Source organism: Scyliorhinus torazame, chromosome 8, assembly GCF_047496885.1.
Source record: "Scyliorhinus torazame isolate Kashiwa2021f chromosome 8, sScyTor2.1, whole genome shotgun sequence".
Classification (NCBI taxonomy): Eukaryota; Metazoa; Chordata; class Chondrichthyes; order Carcharhiniformes; family Scyliorhinidae; genus Scyliorhinus; species Scyliorhinus torazame.
In genome coordinates this window covers 249,759,483-249,768,563 of record NC_092714.1, presented here as the reverse complement: position 1 = coordinate 249,768,563, position 9,081 = coordinate 249,759,483, and positions in this window count along the sequence as shown.

Below are 9,081 nucleotides of genomic sequence, written 5' to 3'. Positions count from 1 at the left end.
CCATCTAAGCCCTTAACACCAAGGCAGTCCCAGTGTATGTTATGAAAATTTAAATCCCCTGCTATGACAACTCCTCCTGCATGTGTCCTCAATATCCCTGCATATTTGTTCTTCTAATTCCCGTTGACTATTTGGGGACTATAGTACAACCCCAATAAGGTCACCATCCCCTTATTTCTAAGTTCCACCCACAAAGCCTCGCTGGCTGATCCCTTGGTTATTTTATCTCTGACTACTGACGTAATGCTCCCCTTAATCAAAAATGCAACTCCCCTTCCTCTCATTTCTCCACATCTGTCCCACCTAAAGCACGTGTATACTGGAAAATTAAGCTGCCAGTCCTGTTCCTCCCTTAGCCATGTTTCAGTTATGGCTACAATATCTCAGTCCCACATACCTATCCAAGCCCTGAGTTCATCAGCCTTACCTGTCAGCCCTCTTGCATTGATATTGAATAGGTGCAATTTAATCCAACAGGTTTTCCCCTTGCCATGCTTCTGCCTATCATGTCTATTCAGATTGCCGAGTCCTGTATCTCCTTTCAGTCCCTCATATGCTTCCCTGCTGCTGAAGATCCCACCAGCTGCCAATCTAGTTTAACCCCTCCCTTGTAGCACTAGCAAATCTGCCCCCCCCCCCCCCGCCCCGCCCGCCCGCCCGCCCGCAGGATATTGGTCCCCCTCCAGTTCAGATCCTCCCGCCCCTCTTAAACAGGTCACCGCTTCCCCAGAAAAGATCCAATGATCTAAGTATCTGAATCCCTGCCTCCTGCACCAATTCTTTAGCCACAAATTCATCTGCCGTGGTCTGCTGTTCTTACCCTCAGTAATACATGGTACTGGAAGCAATCGAGATTACCACTCTCGAAGTCCTGCTTATTAACCCTTTTTCTAGCTCTCTATGATCAGCACTCAGGACCTCATCCCTATTTCTATTTATGTCATTTGTGACTTTTCTCAACAGTTCACTTCAAGAGAAGTGACCCATTTGAAAGATCCAATGACAATGAGGAATTCTCAAGTAAAATAAGACTTGTATAATAATTCATGATAATCTTAAGGTTTCCCACCCTCTATTCTTTGTTAGGTTAAGTGCAGTTAATTTAGCGAAAATTATTCCAGCCCCTAATATGTTAGCATATGTATTTTACATGCTACTAATTTGGCATTAAATTGGTAATCCCATTTGGAGAGGCTGTAGAAATAGCTGGTGTTAAGAAATGGAAGAATGTATGACAGCAGGAACTACTAGGCATATTGGTGGGATAGAGTAGAGATGTAACTTGACTGTAAACACCTTCTATCACAAGTGGAAACACTCAGCTCTTTAGCAATTAAGTAATTCCTCAACTCAACAAGAAAAAGCCTGTTAAAAATTGCAGGTTTCTTTTTAAGCAAAGTAATGCCTTAGTTATTGTGACTCTGTCAGTGCTAATGTTTTAATTCAGCCTAAACATGACATCAGTACATTACATAACTGATTATGAGAAGCAAACTTAATTTCTACTCTTAACTGTAGGTATTCAATTCTAAATGAGCTATTGATCCACCAGAGGATTTGCTTGATTGCTGATCAGGTCCTGCAGAAAATCTATTGAAGGTTTTGTGTGACTGAATTGCAGTTTAAAAATGTCACGTATGTATTGGTATTCTTAACTTCTGTTCACAGAGAGTCTTCAATCTTCAGCTCTGTTTCTTTGTAATAAATCTCTTCCTTAGTTTGAACTAACAAAAATAAAACATACATTGTCAACACAATAACTGTTGCAACAAAGTCTACTGCGTATTGATATATACATCTAAAGGATGTCTCTCATTAGCAAACTAAACCAACTGTTTTCTGTTAAATTGAAAATCAGTAGAATACTAAACAATAAATATCTTCATTTATTTTTTCCAAGACAACTGCGCTCTACTTTTATCAACTGAAGTCATGCTGCCCAATTAGTCTACAGAGGGATAATACAGCTTTTTGCATCATTTACTAAAGAAGTGCTAATTTAACTTAAAAATATATATATTTTTAGTTTGTATGAGTGAATTTTGCTGGGAAAATTTCCAATTCTGCCCCAGCCTCAGCAGCAAGTATGTGTGCTACTGGGCCCAGATTTCGGCCAGAGCTCCTTCTACTCTCTCCTAATTGTTGGTTTGAAATGATACTGCGAGGTTAGTGCCAAGCCCATAAAACGTTTGTGTGAAATTCCACTTTCCAGTACTTTGACAAAGTTGCTCATTTGAAATAATTGTGTTAAAATAGCAGGAAATTGTGATCCTCCATTTTGGTTACATTCAATGCTAACTATGAACATTAACACAAGTAAAAGGACCGGTTCCAAACTACAGTGTTGCTCAATTCTACATGCATTTCATAGCGGTACAAGAAAAATAAGGTAATATTAATTCAAACATGATTTGTCAACAATAACGATATGCAGTTATAGGTTTAGCAAGAGTAAAACATTTCACGGTACTTCACTAGATCTTTACCAATGCTAATTTGACTCTGAGCCACATTATTAGGCCACTTCACTGAAAGCTTGGCCGAAATGTTAGGCTTTAGGAGTGTCTTATAGGAGCAGAGAAGGGCATGGAGGTGGGAAGGTTTAGGGAGGTGATGTACCATCAATTCACTACAAGATGATGAGAACGAGTGAACATAGGCTTATTATCCAAGAACTTGCCTGCCTGTGACTGCTGTAACATTGAGCGCCGCCCACAGGCGGCAGGTCTATATATCGCCCCGGGGGCGGAGCCCACCAGGGTTCCAGTACAATACATGGAAGGAGATCATATTACCATTCCCTGGCCATAGGCCACAGTACTATACAGACAACTTATATTATGGTGAATACATTCACCATATTCACTCCCTGTTAAAAATGAAGTCCAGCGGGGATGAAGTGGGGTCATCATACGTTCAGTCTGTCTGGAGGCTGAATTCTTCTTTTGGACTTCCTCAGCTCTGGAGGTGCGGCGGGTACGGGCGTTGTAGTTGTTGACTCCGAGAGCGTGTTGTCTGGAGCTTCAGTCCGGCGTGTTGCCGACGGCTGAGGGGTGGGGGTCGGCAGGGGGGTGGTGGATGGCAGCAGTGTAGGCGCGGGACAGTACAGGAGCCCCAGGGGGGGTGTTAGGGATTTGGGGGGTGGCGGTAGGCGGTGGGGAGGGGGGCACGTTGACATGGGAACCAGCGGGTGTTCGGTCCCGGAGGGGGACCGTATCTTGCCGTCCGTCTTGGTGCGCGACGTAGGCATATTGGGAATAGCATGCAGCAGCTGGACCCTCTCTACCAGGGGGTTGGTCTTATGGCTCCTCGTATGCTTCCGGAGAAGGACAGGTCCCGGAGTTGTCAGCCAGGATGGAAGCGAGACCCCGGAGATGGACTTCCGTGTCGGGATGGACGAAGCTCTCTGTACTCCCGGAGTCGAAAAGACAGGGGGTCTCGCGCCCATTGACCCGGACGGCCATCATCAAATTCTTCAGATGTTTTGGCCGCGACTGGTCGAGGGTAATTGCGCCGAGCTGTGGGTAGTCAGCGTGGTCGGAGGTATCGGGGTCACAAGATGGCGGTCCCCACGAGTCACACATGTTGGGCTGAGTTGAAGATGGTGACCAAGATGGCCGCCCCCATCGGTCGCCCGTGTCGGTTGGTGTTGAAGATGGCGGCCAATATGGCCGCTCCCATGGGTCGCACGTGTCGGGCTGAGTTAAAGATGGCGCCCCCCACGAGCTGCACAAGGTGGATGACGCGTCTAAAGGGGGCGGTACCGGCAGGCACGCAGCCACATTGTGAGGTCTGTGGGCCTGTGAGTCCGTGGATCGGGCCTGGTAAGCTTTTGACTTCGGGGCTTTGGATCGGGCCACACAGACTCTGGCAAAATGTCCCTTTTTGTCGCAGTCACTGCATGTCGCGGTGCGGGCTGGGCAACGCTGTCGGGGGTGTTGGCCCTGACCGCAGAATTAGCAAGACGGTCCCTCGGGCTGAACGGGCAGCCATGCGGCACAGGCCTGGGACGTAGTTGGGTCTGGTGAAGGCCGCGTCTGTGGTGCCCACGAGGGTTCACTGGGTCTGTCGGGAAAGCGCTGAGGCTCTGGTAGGCCACCTCTAACGAGGTGGCTAGTTTTACTGTGTCCTGTAGATCAGTGGCCCCGTTTTCCCAGTCGCTGCCGGACGTCGTAGGACTGGACCCCAGCCATGTAGGTGTCCCGGATCATCAGCTTCATGTGCTCCTCGGCCTTCACATCTCTGTAGTTGCAGTCGCGGGCGAGTAGTGTCAAGTTCTCTAGATACTCGTCCAGCGATTCCTCGACGCGGTGACGGCGGGTAGTGAGGAGGTGCCGCGCGAACACTTCGTTCATGGGCTTCACGAACTGTCTCTTTAGAATCGCGACCGCCACTTCATACGTGACTGCATCCCCAATCATACCTGAGATTCGGTGGCTCACCCGGGCTTGGAGGAGGCGCAGCTTGAGGGCGTCGGAGGGAGGCGTTTCAGAGGAGTCAAGGTAGGCCTCAAAACAGCGGAGCCAGTGGGAGACGATTTCTTTAGCTTCTGCTGCTCGTGCGTCGAGGTCCAGTTTATCGGGCTTCAGAGCGGCTTCCATAGTGATGTCTTTGGATAATAAATTGATGTACCATCAATTCACTACAAGATGATGAGAACGAGTGAACATAGGCTTTATTATCCAAGAACTTGCCTGCCTGTGACTACTGTAACAATGAGTGCCGCCTACAGGCGGCAGGTCTATATACCGCACTTGGGGGGGTGGGGGGGGGGGTGGAGCCAGAGGCGGAGCCCACCAGGGTTCCAGTACAATACATGGAAGGAGATCATATTACCATTCCCTGGCCAGAGGCCACAGTACTATACAGACAACTTATATTCAGGGGAGTTCAGGGGTACGCCAACCAAAGGTCGTGCCGGCCTGATGGATATCGGGTGTGCAAGAGGTCAGAATGGGTGGACTGTGGTGTTCTTGGAAGATTTTGGGGCTTACAGAGATAGGGAGGGGCAAGGCCATGGATGGATTTAAACACAAGGATGCGGCACGGTGGCACAGTGACTAGCACTGCTGCCTCACATGCCAGAGACCTGGGTTCAATTCCGGCCTTGGGTGACTGTCTTTGTGGAGTTTGCATTTTCTGCCCCAACGCTGGTACAGTGGTTTGCACTGTTGCTTCACAGATCCAGGGTCCCAGGTTCGATTCCCGGTTTGGGACTGTCTGTGTGGAGTCTGCATGTTCTCCCCGTGTGTCTGTGTGGGTTTCCTCTGGGTGCTTGGGTTTCCTCCCACATGTCCCGAAAGCCGTGCTGTTAGGTAATTTGGACAATCTCGGGGGGATTCTCCCAGCCCTGTGTCGGGCCGGAGAATCCCTGCGACCGGGCCACGCCCGACGCAGGCACGCGATTCTCCGCAGAGCGGAGAATCGGCATCATTGGCGATGGCGAGGTTGGCACGACGCCGGTCACGGCCCGCTCTACGTGGCCGGCCAGCTCTATGCGGCTGGCCCGCCGATTCTCTGGCCCAGATGGGCCGAGTGGCTGCGGGAAAAAAAACGAGTCCCGCCTGCGCCGTTCTAACCTGCTCTGAGCCGGCGGGAACTCGGCGTTGAAGGGTCGGGTAGCGGCCTGTGGGGGGGGGGCAGGGTGGGGGGGGGGGGAGGGAGGGGGAGGGGGGGAGAGGGTGGGTCCAACCCCGGGGGGGGCCTCCGATGTAGCCTGGCCTGCGATCGGGGCCCACCGAACGGCAGGCCGGCCTCTCTAGCTGGGGGCCTCCTTTCCTACGCGCCGGCCCCTGTAGCACTGCGCCATGTTGCATCGGGGCTGGCGCATTGAAGGAGTCCACTGCGCATACGCACGTTGGCACCGGCGCCACTGCACATGCGCGGATCCCGCAGCGCACAGATCGCGACGGGATCGGCAGCTGGAGCGGCACGACCCACTCCAGCGCCGTGCTGGCCCCCTGTAGGGGCCAGAATTAGTCCTCGCAGTGGCCCCTTCACGCCGTCGTAATACCGCGGGATTTGAGAATCCCGCCCTCTGAATTCTCTCTGTGTACCCGAACAGGCGCCGGAATGTGGTGACTAGGGGCTTTTGACAGTAACTTCATTGCCGTGTTAATGTAAGCCTACTTGTGACAATAAAGATTATTATATCATTATTATAAGTCTGTGTTGGTTTCCTCCGGGTGCTCCGGCTTCCTCCCACAGTCCAGAGATGTGCAGGTTAGGTGGATTGGCCATGATAAATGGCCCCTTAGGGTCCAAAAGTTGTGCAGGTTAGATGGGGTTATGGGGATAGGGTGGGGAAGTGGCCATAGGTAGGGGGCTCTTTCAGAGGTTGGTGGAGACCTGATGGACTGAATGACTTCCTTCTGCACTGTAGGAATTCTAAGTTTTAATTTTGGGGTGCTGTTAGGCCGAGAGTCAATGTAGGTCAGCGATGGGCGAATGGGTCTCGGTGTGACTGAGGAGATTTGCAACAGAAGCTGAATCAGACAGAGGGTGAAAGGTCAAGAGTTCATTGGAAAAGGTAAAAAAGGCATGAGAAAGTTTTGCCAGCCAATTATTTGAGGCACTTTAATGGGAATGGTGAGTTTCAAACAAAATAAATAATAAAAAAATTAAAATTGTTTCAACTTTATCATTCTGTTCCATTTTAATCTGTTCAGTTCTATTTTAGGTCTTTCTCTTCTTCTCTCCTCACCTCGTAAATGCCATCACTCCACTTGAGTATGGTTGCACGGGCAGCAGTAATCTTCTGCTCCCTCGCTAAATGGTCACTATTCATGTGTGAACTTAATGAGGGTATTTTAGGGGACTTCCGGGTGCGGCGATGACCAGCTAAGTCGCACGTTTCGGCAGCTCCCGGTGGAACGGACTTTTGGGCTCTTAATAAGAGCCCCAACGGCAATTTTAACGGCTAGAAGCACTGTGCGGTAAACCAGAAGGGAATCCTTCCTGGAAACGGATGGAAAAAGGAGAGGGAAGTGGCCAGATTGCAGTGGATCCTTTGGAGCAGCGGCAAGGAAGGCAAGCAAGAACCAAGATGGCGACGGAAGGTGGCAGTTTAACATGGGGCCCTGAACAACAAGAGTTTTTGAAATGTTGCGTGGAAGAACTTAAAAAGGAAATGAAGAAGGAGCTGTTGGCCCCGATATTACAGGCGATCGAAGGGCTAAAGGATGAGCAAAAGACCCAGGAGCGGGAGCTTCGGGTCGTGAAGGCAAAGGCTGCCGAGAACGAGGACGATATACAGGGCCTGGTGGTGAAGCCGGAGATGCACGAGGCACACCATAAACGATGTGTGGAAAGACTGGCGGTGCTGGAGAATAACGCGAGGAGGAATAATTTAAGGATTCTTGGTCTTCCTGAAGGTGCAGAAGGAGCAGACGTCGGGGCATATGTGAGCGCGATGCTGCACTCGTTAATGGGAGCGGAGGCCCCGGCGGGTCCGCTGGAGGTGGAGGGAGCATACCGAGTGATGGCGCGAGGACCGAGAGCAGGAGAAATTCCTAGAGCCATAGTGGTGAGATTCCTCCGTTTTAAGGACAAAGAGATGGTCCTTAGATGGGCAAAGAAAACTCGGAGCAGTAGGTGGGAGAACGCGGTGATCCGCGTATATCAAGACTGGAGTGCGGAGGTGGCGAGAAGGAGGGCGAGCTTTAATCGGGCCAAGGCGGTGCTTCACAATAAGAAGATAAAATTTGGAATGCTGCAACCGGCAAGACTGTGGGTCACATATCAAGGGAGGCACCACTACTTTGAGACGGCGGATGAGGCGTGGACTTTTATTGTGGAAGAAAAACTGGAATAAGCGGGTTATTAAAAAAGAACGTTTGAAACAAAGTGGTGGGGCGAGTATGGGGGGGCGAAAAGGGGGGGAAAGATGAGTTTTATGTTATTAATCCTGCGATGCGGTAACTTTTCTCTCTTCCACAGGTGGTGGTGGAGGGAGGAAGGGAGGTGGAGGAGATGGGGCGTTGGCCATGGGGGGGCGGGGCCAAAAGGGAAGCGCGGGCTTTGTTCCCGCGCTATGATAATCATGGCGGGAACATGTGTCAATATGTCAAAACATATTTTTGGAGAATATTTATCTGGGACAAGGCAGTTGCCATTTAGTTTTGTTTTTGTTTATATATTATTTATTTCTTGTTTATAAAACTGGCCATTGTTATTTATATTGTTATATTACTGTGCAAAGGATACACAATGTACTGTGATGGTTGGCCAAAAATTTTCAATAAAATATAAAAAAAAAAAAAAATGAGGGTATTTTACCATCAGGTAAAATTACCGCCAAACCCATTCAGAAGCATGTCCATTCCTGGAGTCCAATCCCATCAGGGGCAGTAATCAGGAGGAGGTCCAGTTGAGTTTAGTCCTCCTAATAATGCATTAGTGCTCAAGGACAACTTCAGCACTGCTACTGCACCCTAGTGGCCATGAGGTGTATCAGGAAACACGAGGATTGAACCTCGGTCTTTTCTCGTCTGTCAGGTTCTGTTGCTACTTAACCAGTGGAACTAGTGAGGCTGTTTTACCACGTTACGACAATGACAACATCTCGTATTTATGCGACGGGCAGCCTTCCGTCTTGTCAGACGATGGTTTGTGCCCTGGTGGCGAACTCTGTTTATGCATCGCCTGCTGTGGCTCAGGAGCCCCATCCACTCCGGCTTGGCAGTGTCTGTCGCATTGTGAGACAGTGGGCTGAGAAGCTCCACGATTCGTTTGGCCTTCGTTTTCTCTGGGCCTTCCCCTCGGTCAGCTGAGCTTTTTGACTTTGCTAACCTCGTCCAATGGTCTTCCGCTCCCGCGGGTAATACAGCCTTCAGAGGTCACGGATGTCAGTGACTGCCTGCCCCTTGCCAGTCTCAATGTCCACCCATCCGGGAGAAAAACTTGAGAGACTGATGTCATGAGGGGCCTGGTTAGAGAGGATGCGAAGGACCTATTTCCCTTAGCAGAGAGTTCAGTAACTCGGGGGAGCATAGATTTAAACTGATTGGTAGAAGGAACAGAGGGAGTTGCGAAAAAAAGGTGGGAGTCTGAAAGGGTAGCAGAGGCTGAAACCCCCAACTT